At 39.4% G+C, this 17222-nt stretch overlaps 1 protein-coding gene across 4 annotated transcripts in view; it reads left to right on the top strand.

Moving 5' to 3' along the window:
* Positions 1–17222, top strand: part of LOC126376186 (unconventional myosin-XVIIIa) — a 338390-nt gene that overhangs the window by 119202 nt on the left and 201966 nt on the right. The gene's annotated exons all lie outside the window — the stretch shown is intronic.

The following is a 17222-nucleotide window of genomic DNA, read 5'->3' on the forward strand; positions in this document are numbered from 1 at the left end:
ATTCAAAAACGCGACTCAAGTGCGACGGCCTCTGTGGTGCAGTGGTTGAGCGATGTTCTTACGATCCCGGAGGTCTCGGGTTCGATTCCCGGTGGGGACAAATCACAAAAATCACTTTGTGATCCCTAGTTTGGTTAGGACATTGCAGGCTGATCACCTGATTGTCCAAAAAGTAAGATGATCCGTGCTTCGGAAGGCACGTTAAGCCGTTGGTCCCGGTTACTTCTTACTGATGTAAGTACGTAGTCGTTACATGAGTCATGTCAGAGGCCTATGGCGGCTCAATAATAACCCTGACACCAGGGATGATGGGGTTAGTAATCACCTCACAACCCCTACGATAGAAGAAGTGCGACGGACTTGATTCAAAATCCTGCCATAGACATTTCCCTCCTTTTACACTTGTGGGTATAAAAACCTCACACGCGTATTCTAAGCTGTTCACACGAACCATCCTCGCTTGAGGTGACCTTCAAGGTCTACCTCGAACTCACTCAAAATTAATATCCTTACACGGCGCCTCAACCTTACCATAAGTTTACTCCAGTAAAGCATGACGTCATTAATTTCATATTATTATGTTGGCAGTATTGATATGCTCGTCTCAGGTCACAAGTACTAATATGTATTCACTATGAAACCATGTCACATTAACTTTTGTGACAAATTAAACCGTAAGTCTCATTAAATGTCAAATATGATAGTGCGACAGGGTTCTAAAGTGGGTACATGATATTGCTCATGACTGTACTTATTAATTTTTGATATTATTTATAAATAAAATAAATTATAGCGAATTAATATTAGGATATTTCATTTTAATTAATTTCCTTGAATAAACTTCCAAAAGTGATTCGAGCACCATCTCTTTTTATTAAAAGAACTAAAATTACTATATCTACTGGAAAGCTGCTCATTCATTGTTAATTAGGTTCATTTGTCACTGCGCCCGCGCATATAAACACAAGAGTAAAGGAAACCAACTTTCTTTCTTTATCACGGACACATCTAGAATACACAATTTTACCAAAGAACGCCGCTTAATTTAAATCCAAGAGAACAAAGATATTTGTACTAAGCAAGAATGTTAAGATCATTGTCAAATATTTGCTAGTTTGTAACACCAACTTTCTGCTCTACTTCTGTCATCGTCATCATCATCATTTCCCTAGAATTATCCCGTTTTTTACAGGGTCCGCTTACCTATAGGTAAGGTTTTTTACATAAGCGACTGTCTGTCTGACTTTCCAACCCGCGAAGGGAAAACCAGCCCAATACATGTTAGGTCACATACCTCCGAAAATGCATTTCTCGGGAACGTGGGTTTCCTCACGATGATTTCTATCACGACTGAGCACCTGATAATCATCTACTTCTGTAGTAAATAATTTAAAAAAATAGCCTACTGCAGGGCACAGACCTCAATCAACCGGAGAGGTTATGAAGCATAATGCTCCAATGCGGGTACATTTTATTACATCAATATTAATTTATTTTTATTACTTGTTGCAGGTAAGCCTAAGGATTTTCGACAATCACCCACGTACAAGTAAGATGTAAGACATAATGACGCTAATTCCTGTAGACACCATATATAACATAAACAGCCTATATACGTCCCACTGCTGAGCACAGGCCTCCCCTCAATCAACCGGAGGGGGTATGGAGCATACTCCACCACGCTGCTCCAATGCGTGTTGGAACACCTCCATTACACAATTACACAACACAGATAATATAAACAGCCTATATACGTCCCACTGCTGGGTACTTTCGGTTGGTGATATCGTTGGTGAATCGAAACCGCTTTGTGAGAATGTACTTTGTTTGGTAAAAACTACAGGCTTGAATCGTCCGAAAACATAAAATGATTCCGTGCTTCGGAAGGCACGCTAAGCCGTTAGTCCCGGGCTACTAGCCCAAATACCTCCACCAACCCGCAGTAGAGCAGCGTGGTGGAGTATGCTCCATACCCTCTCCGGTTGAATGAGGGGAGGCCTGTGCCCAGCAGTGGGACGTATATAGGCTGTTCATGTAACTTTACCTGTCATTTTCATATCCGCCGAAAAGTGAAGTTACAGTTAAAAGATGTAACAGTTATAGTGTATCAACGAGTTTTAAGACTAGATGCTTATCATTAGGTTGGTTGGAATCCGGCGCCAACGGACTGTCCAGGTATGGCCGCACTAGATCAGTGCGGTCGGGTACGCGCCCGACTGGTGCATTCTATTCAATTAGAACTAGAGGGATGGCGAGTGCCAATGTAATGGAAACTGGCTTCTTGTTGGCGTTTCTAGAGTGATTGATGAGTGTCGGGTAAGAATATTAATTACAAAAAAAAAAAATAGCAAATCAAATAGGTACACACTTTTTAAACACTTTATTGCACAGAATTTAACAAGGATACATAATACAGAGATACAGTACAATTGAAAAAGTAAGTAATATTAATAATTGAAAACTTTTTTGTGGTCACCCATCCTTTGACCGGCCTTTGCGAAAGTTGCTTAACTTCAACAATCGCATACCGAGCGCGTTTACCGCTGCGCCACCGAGCTCCTTCGCGTGCGAGCGTGATGGTTTAAGGCCCGATCTCTCTATCCATCCAGTGGGGACGTTAATGGGCTGATGATGATGATGATTATTAATTGAAAGAGAATTAGACCCGTGGTACACAATGGCCCCGATTCCTGCAGACACTGCCTAATTTTATTTTAAGTTATATCCGTCATTTTCATATCCGTCGAAAAGGAAAGGGACGGATGATTCACAGCTCTTAATTTTAGGAAGAATGAGTAAATGAATGAATAACCCGGGCGAATCAAAAAGGTACGTCCCTGGTATGCAATCCGTTTGACGTGCTGTCTACTTAACTGTGTCGGGTTATTGACTGATGTAAAATTTTTAGACGGTTGGTTTAGATTTGTGTTTAAAATTGACGTGTGTTCCATACATTTTATGCTTGTCGATTACCCGTCCCTTTCCTTTTCGGCGGATAAGAAAATGACAGATATAACTTAAAATAAAATTAGATGGTATTTACAGGAATTAGCACCAATACCAGTGGAAAAAAAAACGTTCTCAGTTTATGTCCTCTAGAGGGCGCCACATTGAATTTAGAACGTCGCATAGCCTATAACCACCGGACACTCAAGACGCTTCTAGTGACACCTCATTTGTTAAATTCTGACGAGTGGTTTAGAAGTTAGTTGGTATAAACATACATACGTGCATACATAGTGGTCAAAAACATAACGACCTCCGTGGTCCAGTGGTTTGAGCGTTCAGCTTAAGATCCAGAGGTCCCGGGTTCAAATCCCGGTGGGGACATATCACGAAAAACACTTTGTGATCCCTAGTTTGGTTAGGACATTACAGGCTGTCACCAGATTGTCCGAAAGTAAGATGATCCGTGCTTCGGAAGGCACGTTAAGCCGTTGGTCCCGGTTACTAATTTACTGATGCAAGTTAGTAGTCGTTACATGAGCCATGTCAGGGGCACCAGGGTGGATGGGGTTGGTAATCCACCTCACAACCCACACGATAGAAGAAAAACATAACCGTCCTGTTTGTTTCGCCGCAGTCGGTATAAATGGCGTTTTATCTGTCTGTTTGACTTTTTTTTTCTCCCTATCTACCGATACCTCTCAATCAAGCAACGGAAGACACTCGTCTTCACGTATAACAATAAAATCTGTCCCAGTTATAACTAGGGTTACAGCCAGCCAGCTTACGACATCGTATCAACAGTGGCTGCAAGTTGTCTTTGATTACTTGTGGCTCTGCCCACCCCACTAGGGATTACGGGCGTGAGTTTATGTATGTGTATGTATGTTATAACTAGGGTTGCCACGTGGCTAGAGAATTCGGGATGGTCCACCCTAGCGTGTTGCAATTGTTTTCTTTTACCAAAGTTTACCAAAATATTGAGTCTTTCGGGTCATTTAAGGCGAAATTAGCTAGTTATGTTCTGGAAAAGTGAGTTTAATGTGTTTTTGTTTTTATTGATATTTACTGTGGTAACAGATGTTTCTAAAAATTGTACTTACCTATCAAACGCAAATGCATACCTACATACTCATAGTGTAAGCGAACTAAAAAATCGAATTTACCTACCGCTTGTTTCTTAAGTAAAAGACATTGTAACTGTCGTTACTAAGAAATAAAATATCTTAAAACTGAAGTTTTGCACACAAATTTACAAGACATTTACAAGAGAAGCTTATTCCAAGCTGGGCAAAGGCGGCCTTGTCGCTGAGAGCGATCTTTTCCAGACAACTATCGGCAGAGGATATAGTACAGTTGTACAGCTGTGCAATGTAGCGCGCACAAAAGTAAATTAAACAAAATTACGTAACTATTAAATAAAAAAAAAAAACCAGTAGCAGTACACCTTTTTGTATTTTTTATGTGTTCTCGCAAATAAATTGATTTGATTTGATTTACATAGTTGTGTAGTACTGTACTATTTTTTTTGTAAAGTATTTATTAAAGTAACAAGTAAATTATTTTGTACAGTCCTAATTTTCTGAAGTTCAATCAGCAATCTAGTAGTAACCCTGACACCAGGGTTGATGAGGTTGGTAATCCACCTCACAACCCACACGATAGTAAAGAATCTGGCAGCCCTAACATACCATATGCATTAGGTGCCTTCAAAGTTTTTATTGTGTCACTAATACCATACACATCCTACGCGATGTCGGTTACTCATGCAACTATGCTGTAACATCGTAAATCAACATTGAACTGTCCACGCAATCTTAGAGGTTTATGGGTGATATTTGGTACTTCCAAGCCACTGTAAGTCTCAAACAATTTGTCAAAATAGATGTTTTTTTTCGTATATTCCGTATGTTCACCAAACTATCACGTCGGTCTAATAGAAAGCTCGGTAAGACGTGAACTTAGTACGGTCATATACAAATTCAAATTCAAAAATATCTTTATTCAGTAGGTAACATAGTTACACTTTGAATCGTCAATTTTACATAACGAACGTCTTATCCGCCTAAAACTACTGCAGCTTCTCACAACCTGTATAGCCGGGGAAAAGAAGCTGCAAGAAAAACCTCGGCACAGGGCCCTAGACGTTCTTTAAAAAAATATAAATAAACATAAAACATAAAATATTGGTATACAATTGAGTAATTTAGCTGCCTAATATCAGTTCTCAGACAGTTAATCCCATGCATTCATATCTATACACTTTGGTACCATGTCACATTAACTTTTTGACAAATTGAACTGTAAGTCTCACTAAATGTCAAATATGTTAGTGCGACAGAGTACCCACTTTAGGGTACATTATATTGCTCATGACTGTACGTCTTGTGATGGATGTACCTGTGACCAGCCCAATTGGGATATAGTCGTGAATGTTTGTTATGTTATCTGTATAAAATAACAAGCCACTGTAAGTCTCAAACAATTTGTCAAAATAGGTGTTATTTTTTTCGTATATTCCGTACCCCCACCAAACTATGACGTCGCGTCGGACTAATAGAAAGCTCGATATGACTAGAACTTAGTACGTCTTGTGATGGATGTACCTGTGACCAGCCCAATTGGGATATAGTCGACAGTGTTTGTTATGTTATCTGTATAACATAACAAGCCACTGAAAGGGTGGTATTAATAAACTAATCTCAGCTGAGACTGCCTTCAAGATTACGCTCAAGTCCCTGTTTTTGTATAAGAACTGTCACATTGACATGATCGCATTGAGGGCCAGTCTCAAAGTCTCAAACATTTTGTCAAAATAGGTGTTTTTTATCGTATATTCCGTAAGCTCACCAAACTATCACGTCGGTCTAATAGAAAGCTCGGTGAATGGAGAACTTAGTACGCCTTGTGATGGATGTACCTGTGACTAGCCCAATTTCATTCAGGCCATGATTTTGAGTTGATATCAAGTGGCATTTTCCTTCGCAAAAGTATGGAACGGAAAATAATTTAACAAAACACTAAAATTTTCATTAATTTTCCGACATGAAAATCCACTTGATATCAACTCAGAATCATAGTCTGAATCATCACCTCAGTATTCGTTACGATGTCACTACACTAACACACAGTATATCTTAAGTTCCCAAGCTTTAATTAAGCTGTTTCAAATTAATAAAACGTATATTTATTAAAATTATACGTCGCTGTGCTTAAATGACTTGTTTCCTGCATTATAATATCATTATTTATTTGATTACAATATAATGAAGTTGTTTAAGGAGTCACAGTGTAATAAATGTATAGTTTATTGAAAGGTTTTAAGTTTATCGTTACAATCGACCTTTAAAAACAATTTCAATATAATAATATATTATTTTTTTTATTATCAGCCCTCGCGACACGACAACCATACGCGACTTATATCGACGGCTTGCATCAATAGTCGAACGACGTCTAACTATCGTAGATAACATACTACGTAGCTTACGGCCTTCGTGGTCCAGTGGTTGACCGTTGTGCTCACGATCCGGAGGTCCCGGGTTCGAATCCCGGTGGGGACAAATGACAAAAATCAAGAAGGGATAACCAGCCCAATACAGGTTAGGTCACATACCTCCGAAAATGCATTTCTCGGGAATATAGGTTTCCTCACGATGTTTTCCTTCACCACTGAGCACGTGATAATCATTTATGATCCAAACATGAATTCGAAAACAAACTCGATAATCATTGGTTTACGCCTGTGCTAGATTCGAATCTGTGACCTCATAGTGAGAGGTAAGCGTTCTACCAACTAGGCTACCACGGTTCATGCTTGTGATAGATGAATGATTCCACCAGCGCGCAGCGATGGCGGGTCAGTTCGGACTTATTCATAAAGAGTAGCAATGTACATAATTCACATATTTTATTTCCATTAACAGACATCTCAACAAAGTAATCGAAGTTCTTATGAAAGGAATAGCTTATTCTAAGCAGTGTAGTGACACATTTTGCAATATCGACTAAGCGTCGGAACGCGGCAAGCGCGCCCACGCATCGTTTCGAAAGCCCATGCGCCGGCCGAACGCGTCGAATTTGTCGATCAGCTGCCACTCACGATTGCTGCGCACGATTCACTCAAGTTGCTTCTCGGAAGTAGGGCTGTTTAGATAACGTCGCTTTATAATGAAAACCACGTATGCGCCTCTTTGAAAAATCATATTCCGTTGTGTGGTGGTGATTTCTTTCAATTAATTTCAATCCGAGTAAAATTTGAGACCATTTGTTACGTGGTTTGAAACTAACTTGTCTATTGTGAGATTTGCAAATTCGTTAACAATAATAATGGCCTCTGTGGTCCAGTGGTTGAGTGTTGGACTCACGATCAGGAGGCCCCGGGTTCGAATCCCGGTGGGGACATATCACAAAAATCACTTTGTGATCCCTAGTTTGATTAGGACATTACAGGCTGATCACCAGATTGTCCGAAAGTAAGATGATCCGTACTTCGGAAGGCACGTTAAGCCGTTGGTCCCGGTTACTATTTACTGATGTAAGTGAGTAATCGTTATATGAGCCATGTCAAGGGCCTTTGGCGGCTCAATCATAACCCTGACACCAGGGTTGATGAAGTTGGTATTTCACCTCACAACCCACACGATAATAAGAAGAAGATCACATCTGAAACCTATTTCTGATGCGTAATATATTTTTAAGCCAGGCAATTAAGTTACTAGGAAGTGGACATTTTTTAAGAAGTAATACGGGCATAAGTTCTTGGCTTTTTTTGTTATGAACGAAAATCTCCTCTGCTAGACTAGCTAGGAGTAAATAAAAAACGTATAATGCGTTCAGCTGCCTATCTTCCCGTGCATGTCGTAAAAGGCGACAAAGGGACAGCGTCCTGTCGAACATGATGGATCCCCTACCGACTCATAGTCACAACCTGGATCATCTGTAAGAGCGATAGGCTGATCCCCTATCATCATACGGTTTATCATTATCCACCTTAGGACTATGTATCAAAAGTGGCTGCGAATAGTTTCTTGATTATTTTTAGTTCTGCCCACCCCTTCGGGGAATACGGGCGTGAGTTTATGTATGTATGTGGGATATAGAAATAACACGGGATATTTTAAATATCTTTACTCCTTATATTTTAACAAAATCCTCTAACCCGTCAGACATCGCACCAAAGACTCGCCTTTCTTACTTTATAAACTACCTTACGTCCCATTCATTAACCATCCTCCTCTCATACCATAAACAATCAAATTCCCATTCATTATCCTTCCATAGTATTCTCACTTTCCTACATGTTTGAACGAAAATGACATTGATATGCATTTACCACTTTATTAATATTGGGACAAGACGAAAAATAGCATTAAGATTTACGATGGATTTGTCTTTGCCTTGTCCCAAACAGATTAACAAGTAAAAAAGAAAACTAGTTTGCATATACGTACGGTCACGAGCATTAATATGCACTTTGGTACCATGTCACATTAACTTTTTTGCCAAATTGAACTGTAAGTCTCACTAAATGTCAAATATGTTAGTGCGACAGAGTCCTAAAGTGGGTACATTATATTGCTCATGACTGTACGTACGTACTTTTTAACTTTATCTGCGGATGTTTCGTATTTGTCACTTCCATATTTGCTGTATGCAATATCGCTGGCTCTATTGACCTAAGTTTATTAGTATAGTCCTTATATATTCTCTTTTCAACATTGAAATCAGAGATGTTTACTTCGAAATACGTCCAATGTTACCTGCCTGGCTTTAACCGGTTTTCTAAAGATATTATTTTGGGTTTGACCAAAACGAATTGCGTTTATTAGACCCCATTACTTCCGAAATTATGCCAAAACAACTGTAGTTTTTTAATTCTCAACATTGTATATTTCAAAAAAAAAAAAACAAAAACAGCCTATATAATATGTCCCACTGCTGGGCACAGGTCTCCTCTCAATCAACCGGAAGGGATATGGATCATACTCCACCATGCTGCTCCACTTCTGCTCTGCTTTTTTTTGTTTCTGCTTACCCCGTTGAGAGAGGCGTGAGTTTATGTTTGTATAAAGAATGATGAATGCATGACGACCTATTTTGTATATAACGTATTTATATACTTTAAAACCTTTTGCAGCGTCGCATCTTGGTCGCACGGTTGTTTCAGTTGGCGCCGCGGCTGAGTTCGCTGCTCGTAGGAAGCTGGATAAATATAGGATTTGGAAGGTCGCTACATTGTCCCGTTTGCTGTTGACACGACGGGTTGTTGGGGTAGCGATGCTAAGAAATTTATAGCGGAAATTGGACGTCGGTTAAGACGGTGGAGATGACCTCCGTGCCGGATTGTTCTTGGCGCAAAGGTTGTCATTTCCGTGCAGCGATGAAATGCGGCTAGTGTAATGGGCACCTTTGCGCCCGGATTAGTCAGGGGCGGACTTTTTGACAAGTGCAATAAATAGCACAGTATTGTGTAAATGTATTGTGCAAATTGTTTGTTTTATTATGTATGTATGTTTTCTTGATTCGGTTCTTTAAAACCTTCTAAGTCTTCATACAAAATGCAAATTTTATTGACCGAATCCAATCTGAATACCCATATTTTGCTGGCGGTCAATGCTCTCACATTGGTAATCGGTAACCAGATCGTTACTTGATGCATCATGTTTATTTTGAGTCTCATGATTTGCGATCTGTTTAATGTTTGTAAACAAATTATACTTCAGTAGTTACAAGTTACTTGTAAGACGATGTTAGTTGTGAAGTTGATAGAATCGGTTTATTTGTAGATGAGGTTGCCCTGAAAACTCCGGCCAAGTAGTTAATGCCATCTGCGGCAAATCTACAATAAGTCACGTCAAAAAAAATGCCCTGAAAATATGTCCACTGTTCTAGAATAATTCTCCAGAAACCAATGCAAGAAATGTCATCAATTGCGAGAATGTGCAAAATAGCACAACTTTTTATAGAATTTTACCTCTTTTATATAGTTTTTTATTCCTTAATTGTCTTTGTTTTTTGATAATGACTTTGTCTTTTGTCTTCTTGTAAAATATATTGCTGCTTGCACGAGAACCGTTTTATTATTGGTTGATAGCCAATAAAATGGTAAAAGAACTATCGATATGTGGGATTAACTTTATAGTGACCAGGGATCAGCCTATCGTCCATAACATTCTTCTTCTTATCATTGGGTTGTAGGGTGGAGTACCAACCTCATCAACCCTGGTGTCAGGGGTAACTATTGAGCCACCAAAGGCCCCTGACATGGCACATGTAACGACTAATTACTTACATCAGTAAGTAGTAACCGGGACCAACGGCTTAACGTGCTTTCTGAAGCACGGATCATCTTACTTTCGGACAACCTGGTGATCAGCCAGCAATGTCCTAACCAAACTAGGGATCACACAGTGATTTGTCCCCACCGGGATTCGAACCCGGGACCTCCGGATCGAGAGCAGAACGCTCAACCACTGGACCACGGAGGCCGTACCGTTAGTGCACCATGTTAGAAAAGACACAATCCCTCTGTGAAGATGAGCAGCCGAAAATGTTTATATTCGCTTCCGTTCATTGTAGGAGCATATTTGTCCTGAAAGTTTACCGGTAAGGGTCAGACTGTTTTAGGGTCGAAGTTTTGTGCGTCATTTACCTTAGGTGCTGACAGATAACAATCTGTCCCCAAATCAGGCGTTTGGGGCCACTGCGTCGTTAGCATACTTACGGTTTCTTTGTTTCTCAACCGCGGTTTGTTAATAAAAAATGGAACAGAACGCCTACTACGATTTAACAAAGCTATTGCAACTCAATTCTTTTTTCAGCGGAAATGTTTCTACACTATATTCACAACAGCAATATCAATTCTGGTTTTGTTTTTTTTTGTTTCTGTTGTTATTTAGGTTTGTTTATTTGACTTCTAAATTAGCTAACGTATATCCAGACACAATTATCCAGGATGGATATTCAGTTAATAGCGCAGACATTCACGGTCTTCTTCTTCTTATCGTGTGGGTTGTGAGGTGAATTACCAACCTCATCAACCCTGGTGTCAGGGTTATCATTGAGCCGCCAAAGGCCCCTGACATGGCTCTTGTAACGACTACGTACTTACATCAGTAAGTAGTAACGGAGACCAACGGCTTGACGTGCCTTCCGAAGCACGGATCATCTTACTTTCGGACTATCTGGTGATCAGCCTACAATGTCCTAACCAAACTGGGGATCACAAAGTGATTTTTGTGATTTGTCACCACCGGGATTCGAACCAGGACCTCCGGATCGTGAGCCCAACGCTCAACCACATACACACACATTCACGGTAAAATATCAAAAACAGCACCCGAAAAACTGTTCATTAGCAGAAACCAAGTTTTTTTTTAAAGTACATACTTAATCATATACGTTAGCAAGTGTAGAAATAAGAATATTCGCTACCGGGTGAGCACCTTCAACACTCCCCATTTGTCCAGCCAAGTAGTTTAAGCCGTATGCGGCAAAAGTACAATAAGATAAGTCACGTTAAAAAAACTGAACATTTGCCAATTGGTTAGGCCGTCATTTAGTCCAAGTTTAATATTTGCAAGTTATCTTTCTGATTGATTACTTGTTGCTCTGATATTACTTATCTATATGTATAAAAAAAATCTCAAAACATCCTTACTTAAACAACAAAACTTAATTATGCAACTCGCGCGCGGAGTTTCCTGAGCTTCGACTTACACAATAGGCATTTCCGACAGGCGAGCATTTCTAGAATGTACGACACCTTCCTTGCTCTATTTCCAAAGAGGTGCTTCTAAATTTGGCAGGGTTACCATAAGGAATGCAGTGCTTCCTGTGCCTGTATAAATATTCTATACGCGAACTCAAGTGGTGGATTGACTGGTGATAGAATATTCTTGTTTATTGTTTGTTATGGAGTGTCGTGTATGGAGCGCTTAGACGGATTATGGCATCATAACAAGCTCACGACTATATCCCAACTGGGGTAGGCAGTGGTACATCCGTCGGAAGAAGAAACTAAGTACCCACTCCTCACCGAGCTCTCTGTTAGACCAACGTGATGAAAGAAGAAAGATAAAAAGAAAGAAACGTTTATTATAAAGGGACACCACAGTAACAAATCATCATCATCATCAGCCCATTAACGTCCCCACTGCTGGGGTACGGGCCTTCCCTATGGATAGATAGGGAGATCGGGTCTTAAACCACCACGCGGGCCCAGTGCGGATTGATGGTTATTAAGGACTGCTAATGCAGCCGGGACCAACGGCTTAACATGCCTTCCGAAGCACGGTGAGCTCGAGATGAAAACTTTTTTTGTGGTTACCCATCCTATGTCCGGCCTTGAAAGTTGCTTAACTTCAACAATCGCAGACCGCTTACCACTGCGCCACCGAGCTCCTTAACAACAAATATAAAACAAATAACAAATATTATATAATATAAAACACGAGTAACTCATAACTTACAATCAAAACACATAATAAGAACAACTTACATGAGAAATACAAATAATTGCGTGTATGGACTGGTCAACGATGGTGGTAGTGTCCATTGATGATGCGTGGTGAGCCGTATCGCCGTCTGCAATGGTCGAGCCAACTGTGTTAGTTGTCAGACAGATTACTGCGGGGCGGAAGGCAAGAGGGAAACCACTGTTCTGTGTTTCCCTGAAAAAGTAGCATGGAGAATGCTGCGCCGACAGGAGCATTGCTCTTAATGATGATGAGTCGTTCCAAGAGCTATGTCAGGAGCCTTTAGCGGCTCAATAATCAGAAAACAGAATCATTTATTCAACGTAATTATCATGGATAAACTTGTGGAAGGTCAATGTAACATTTTTGAATTTACGTCATTTCTCAAGGTGTTATGGCTGAGGAGAAGAAATGACAAGAAACTGCAACAGCAACATCTTTTAGATCAATGAGGGTACATTACAAGTTGTTTAATAACTAGAGGAACACATTCAATACCAGACATTTTTATCATTTAGGTAATCATTAATCTTATAATAAGCTTTTTTACATAAAGTAAGCTTCACGTGAGCTTTAAATTTATTTTCTAACAAATTTAAAATATTATCTGGTATTTTATTGTACAAACGGATACTATAATATATAATAATCGAATGATAGAATTTGAGGATTGCTGAGGTTGGTAATCCACCTCACAACCCACACGATAGAAGATTTCTAACTAGGTACCTGTAAATCTTCAATTTCTTAAAGTTTTCACTCCCCAAGGTGGCTGAACTTTGTAATACCACAACTTTACAACAAACATGGCAACATTAACTACGATTGACATAATGAATGAGTCAAGTTACGGCCTCCATACAAGTTTCCATACAAGAATCAATACAAACACACATGTTTCTGTTATTCCATCAATTGTAAAAAAAAATCTTACGCGACATATTTTTCACACATGTACGGCTAACATGCGTAACTAATACTAATTTTGACTTGGTTTTACAGGACTAAAATTAGCTCTATCCCTTTCTTGCACTTATTGTAAGTGCAGGAGGGCACTCATTTAAGAGCTGTTGAACTAAACTTGGGTTAAGTTTGTGTGCACCCGAATGGGCACCAATGTATTTTATTTCATTTTTATTAGTAATATTAATTTTATTTTATTTATTAGGACATTGATAATTTTAATTTTATTTGATTTAATATACTTAATTTAATTTTAATTTATCTAATCTAATTTACATATAATTATGGATATTAATCTGAAATAAATAATTTGAATTTGAAGTTTTAACGTGATACAATTTTGTCACGGTCATTTTATCGATTCTGACGATATAATTACGTCTTTTTGTCGATTGGTGCTAATATGTGGACCCAAATAAGTCACGTCGTTCTGTCAAAATTCGAATTAAATCACGTGTCACGCATGTTAGGGTGAAAACAAACTTATCGATTTTGACAAAATTTATTGAATCGATCGATAATTTTATGACGTTGCGCATGTCACCACTGCAGGTCAGGTATGTTAAGAAAACTTATTAATGTCATCTTGAGATAGTCATACATATACACATACTTGAATTTACGCTCGTTGCCCCAAATGGGGTGGACAGTAATCGGAAGACAATTCGTAGTTAATGAAGGCAGCCATATTGATAACGTTTTGTCTATTTTCAGCATAAGCACGGTCGCCTTATGGCGAAAGCCACATAAAACCTTTTTTGAAGAAAAAAAAAAGCAGAACCTCGATATGTTTATTTTTTTTATTTCTTAGTTGGGTCAAAATTGAGACAACAATTGGGTAGTTTCCTAGTTTCATTGGCTTCTAAATTCCATCCACCTAAGGTGATGATGTATACCAACCGTCGCAGGTGCGGTGTGACCAATCTGGAACCCAGCATGTTGCCTCCACATAATTGTGGCCTATGACCATAAGCGGTGTGGTTATACAATTTCACCTCACGCATGGACAAGGCCGTTTACTAGAAACCATAGACACGTAATTGATTGCACGTATGGTACCTGGCCATTGGTATACTACTAGTACTACCGAGCCGTGTTGTAAATACGTATATATTATGTTATGTATATAGTATACTAGCGACTCGCGCCGGCTTCGCTCGGGTCCAATGCTGAGGAAAAAATGAAATTATTTACGACATCACATTAAAAACCTCAAAAATAACAGTATTTATCCACTGTTTAATGCATGTTATTACTCTATCTATTAAAAAACTCCCCGTTTCAAAATCCGTTTAAAGATTTATTAATAAGATTTTTTTTAGTTTTTTTTAAGATTTTTTTTTATCTATTTAAGCGTACATAAGGATATAGGGACAGAAAAAGCGACTTTGTTTTATACTAATGTAGTGAAGATCGTTCCGTCAAATTAAGATGTTATGGCTGTTCAAAAAAAGTGCAATATCGGTTGTACAGTGTCGTTACACGCCGCCGCTTATGGCAAGACGCGCCGCAGACACTTTTGCAGAGATTGAGTCTATTTATTATACGAAGTCTATGGTTTTTACCAAAATTTTGCATAGGTACTATTAGCCCACAATAGAAGAAGATAGGTGTAACCGGCTGATAAATTGAAGTTATACGTATTTGTTTGCATTTGTTCAAGGAGTAGCTGATAGTTTTGATTGGTGAATGAGATCTGGAAATATTGAGCACCTATTACAATCATTCGAATTCGAATCGATATAATTTATTATTGATATCACTAACATAGTTGCCTCGACAATTATAGACGGCGATACGGCTGAGCACTCTAACAGACATCTCGGTGAGGCGTGGGTACTTAGTTCATCTTGTGATGGCTCAATTGAGCAGCGTGAGCTTATTTTCTAATTGGTTACTGTACTCGGCTTCGGGTTTTTTTTAAGGAAAGATAGGAAGGGGAAGACCAAGAAGAGCTTACATGGAACAGATTAAAGAGAACGCGAACGTCGTGTCTTATAAGGAGGTGAAGGAATTGGTCTTTGATAGACAAGAATGGAGAATGCTACACCGAAAGAGCGTGGCTCTTAAATTTGTGATGATGACTCGGCTTCGAAGACTTCACCCATTCCGCAACATCTGACCTTAGGACTTTTTCGTCACAAACCATAAACGCACTAAGCAGGACCGTAGTTGTAAATAGTTCACCATTTATCACCCATAATAAATTGCGTTAGAACCCAACAAGCGCGGTTCTAAGCTGTATTTCTTAAGTGCGAATGCGTGGAGTGCCCAGCGCGGCTAAGCCCCGACTGCCAACTGTGTCAAAACTGCCTATTAGCACTGCAATGCCAGGTCGTATAGCCGCAATAAATGGCATAAGTGCCACTTACTTGACACTATGTCGTGTCTAGGGCTGCTGTTAGCATAACAACGTCACAACAAAAAACTCACGCCTATTTCCCACCAGGGTAAGCCGAGAGCAGGCTGCTGATAGTGTAAAAATAACCAAATTGAGAACCTCCTTTTTTGATGTCTGTTGTTCTGGTACTCTTGAGAACTATCATCCTCAAATAGAACTATGCCCTCTGTTGTTCGGGTACTCTTGAGAACTATCATCCTCCTGCCCTTATCCCACTCTAAGTGTGGCACAATATATATTCCTCTTCCATTCATTTCTGTAAGTCTTCATCTTAGTACTCACACATTTCACACGCATTTTTATTTATTTATTTATTATATTTTGACAGTATTACATTCAGCCTTTACAGTAAAAAACAATTCGACTGAAACAAACATGTGTTTGTTTACGCCCTGGCCCAGGACAACCCGGACCTTGACCTGTGCAGCTGTTCGGTGGCCAAATTCACAGATGTGTCATTTCGCTATTGTTCTAATTAAAATAATAATAATTGTTATGTCTTGTACATACAAGATCCGGGTTGTCCTGGGCCAGGACATATTCTCCTTTACACAATCCATCCACATTAATACTGGTACTTTCCTCGTTATATGCCTATTATCCCTCCTCATTACATGCCCATACCATGCTAACCTGTTGCTCCTCAATTTCTCAGTGACCGGCGCTACTTCCAGACTTCCTCTTGTATATTCATTCCTAATCTTGTCCATTCTGGTCACACCACACATCCATCTTAATCTTGACAATACATGAATTAATTTGCATGAGATTTTTACTGTTATGGTTACTATTATTATCTATACGATACGTTGATAATTGGGTTCAATTTTGTTTGGCTGTCACATACTTAAACATACGTTCATCATCATCATCATCATCGCCCTAGCATTATCCCGTTTTTCACAGGGTCCGCTTATCTAACCTGAAGATTTGACAGGTCCGGTTTTTTACAGAAGCGACACTTAAACATACGTCGTTCGCTTGTTTATTTTATATTCGTAAAGCGGTTAAGAGTTGTAGTAAATTTTACCTAAAAGAACCTCTGGCAACCCTGTAAAGTATGTAGGCGGCATCGTCGTATATATCGTATGAAATGACTGTCCAGAAAGAATAGTAAGCACATCTATTACGGGATTAGCGGCCACACGCGACAATGTGCATTGTTGAGGTCATATTTCAATCGAATAGAACTTAGATCTGTGTGTGATAAGTGTTATATTGTGATGTAGCAAGGTTTCCGGAGTGACTATATACTTCTCATTTATGGTACGAAACGTCTACTAGAAAATTCCAAGTCAAATCCACGGCAAGACTCCGCTCCTTACCAACGGCTGGGCTAGGTTTACCTCTTCGTATGAAATGAGGAACTCGGTGGCGCAGCGGTAAAACGCGCTCGGCCTGCGATTGTTGAAATTAAGCAACTTTCGCAATGG

Source organism: Pectinophora gossypiella, chromosome 20 (assembly GCF_024362695.1).
Source record: "Pectinophora gossypiella chromosome 20, ilPecGoss1.1, whole genome shotgun sequence".
Classification (NCBI taxonomy): Eukaryota; Metazoa; Arthropoda; class Insecta; order Lepidoptera; family Gelechiidae; genus Pectinophora; species Pectinophora gossypiella.